This window comes from Adiantum capillus-veneris, chromosome 4 (assembly GCF_014529385.1).
Source record: "Adiantum capillus-veneris isolate H3 chromosome 4, ASM1452938v2, whole genome shotgun sequence".
In the NCBI taxonomy this organism is placed as follows: domain Eukaryota; kingdom Viridiplantae; phylum Streptophyta; class Polypodiopsida; order Polypodiales; family Pteridaceae; genus Adiantum; species Adiantum capillus-veneris.
Window position 1 is genome coordinate 118,321,557 of NC_140934.1, and position 2,765 is coordinate 118,324,321.

A 2,765-nucleotide genomic window follows, 5' to 3' on the forward strand; every position below is an offset into this window, starting at 1 on the left:
CGCAGCAAGCCTTGAATTAAGAGCAACAATAAAAATGTTTTACCAGTTCCAGCACCTCCTGTAAGAAACGTGTATTGCTTTGTTTGGATTTGTTCGTTTTCTCAGCATTATATCATCGAACAAAAGACGCTGTTGGGTATTTAGCATTTGTAAGCCTTCGTTCAATTGTTTATTTGAAATTGCTATAAGCTTTATTATTGCTAGTTTTCTATTGTTGGTAGTGTTCAAGTCTGGAAGATTCGAAGCGATGTTGTCGTGCATATTTTTGAGTGAAGAAGCAAAGGAGCATGATGTCGATGTTGTTGTAATTTGTGAGATACTATTTTCCTCTATAATATCTTTGTTGAATTTTTTCTCGTTGTAGGATACAAGATCTAGATGACTTTTATATATATCTTCCCATGTTTCAGAGTAATGAAGGTGTTGATTCTCATCATTGTTCCAAGGTAAATATAGTTCAAGCATTGTTCTCGATAAAAGTTATTGGGATCTTATGCTTGTCATATCGAACATAACAAATGATTCAGTTATCTTTCAATGAAATAATTTTGCATCCATAATGCTTGTAGCACAAGCGAAATTATGCCAAGCAAATATTATGCAAGTACGTTGGTCTTTTTTGCTGTATTTATCGACGATGTTTTCAAAAATTATGTCCTTGCTGGCTGGATCGAATTGTTTTAGTGTTTCTTTTCTTTTTAAAATGGGTGAATGTTGGTCTGGAGGATTTGTGTTGATGAAAATGAATTCTCTAGTAGAACTGTGTAAAGGTGAAGACAGAACAATATAAGCAGCTTGTTGTACACTCAATTATTGCATATTTAAAATCGTATTTTCAATGCGCAATAATCTTTCAATAGTGTTGGCGTTATTTGCGATACAAATATTGATTTCAGCTTTAATAGTTGTTATCAATGTGCTATCCATTTTTGTTATGTATGATGAGCAGTATGCAGCAGCACCATACGCGTTCACTATGTATTGGATGTCGGTGTTAGCGTTCCATAATTCTGAAATTTTTGGATTGAAATTATTCGTAAAAATGTCTCTTGTTCTGTCTCATTAGCACGGTCGGCGTCACAATTTTTGATCCAATTGCTAATACGTAATCGTCGAAAGAAAGATCTAATTTTTCAAGCCAATTCTTGAAATCAGTTGGTAATTCTTCGACTTTGGTTGTTTCGAGGTGTTCTTTGATTCTCTTAAGATTTTTTTGTGTTGTTTATTATGTTTTTCTTCTTCTTGCAATGGTTTAAGTACACAAGTATAAGGCATTGGGTATCGGAGAAAATCAAAATGACATCTGTTTCCTTTTTTCAAGCAAGTTTTTCGATGTGCGTGTTGTTGAACGTCTCTCAAATCTTCTCGAAGAAGGTTCTTCTCAGTGCTAATGCATTTTTCAATGAATGTCGTAACACTATTTGCATTTGCATCAGTTAGTTGAGACGCATTTTCAATCCATATTAGACCATGATCGTTTTGACTGCCACGACTTTGGAATTCGGTCACAAAAAAGTAATCTTTTACTTTTCCTCTTAGTATGTTGTTGTCTTTGTTGAGTAGTTTTTTCAAGCTTCGAAATCTGTGTAAATAATATTTAGAACGTGTAATTGGGTCCGATCGCACGAGGCGTCTAATGTAAGAATTTTCTATTTTGTTTTCATCTTTGGTTATAGGAGAGAGTTTTTTAAAATAATTAATTAATTATTTCCAGCGTCTCTCTGCAGCCGAGAAAGTGACAAAAAAGGTAGGAGGACCTAGCTGTTTTATTATCGTAAAGATTTTTAAAATATTTTTTGTTTATAATTTGGAGAAGTTCTTAAAGCTTCCTAATCTCTATAACCTATCTTCGATCGAATAATTCTGTCCACATGTGTATCGTGCAACACATCTTGGGCATAAAGAACGGTCCCTTCGAGTTTAACCTTTCTTAGACGAACCCATATAAACAAAATAATTTGTTGGGTCATTATTTTCACTACTTTAAAGAACAAGTTTTCTATATCCAATGCAAATCGTTTGTCCCCATGAAGTAATTCCCATTTTGCAATTTTATGGTAGTTTTTAACTGCTAGATAGTGATACTTACGTGGTTCACCAAAGAATATCTTTGGAAAACCTAGTTCTTCACAGAATGTGTCTTTCAATAAACCAAGTGGATGATTTCCTTCACTAGGTGCAACGTGCGGGATCTTATCGTTGTAATCAATGATTTGTTGTGTCGATGTGAACTGATGAATGAGAATATCGTGATAATTCTCATCGTCCTCGTCTTTATCATTGCGTGTTACAAGACAAACTAAATGCGCCTTTTGCAAGACGGTAATATGTCGTAACCAATTCTCATTTAAACTTATGTTCTCTCTTACGTAAAGATCGGAATGTAGAAGCTTTTTTAGCGCTTCAAGAGTGAGTAGTGGATGCACTAGTCCGCTCAAATAACAATGATTGTATTCTAGTTTTCTCTTCAAACCTACGAGAATAGAGTTTTCCTCATTGATGAATCGAGAAAGCTTACTGATGTTTCAGTAACGTTTGCTAACACATTCACAATGCTTCCACATAAACCGTATTGTCCGTCGTATGTTAACTCTCGTATTTACGAGAACAGTATTCGAGGTGCGATCAGTCTTTCTTCTAACTTGTTTAGTTTTTGTCAGTTTCGTTCTTGTCGTTCAACCCGATTTCTTGTAAAGATTTATAAGTTATTGCTGGTTTTCTTCTCTTTCTTTTGCAAGCTTCAGAAATTTGTGTGAAGGTGTCGT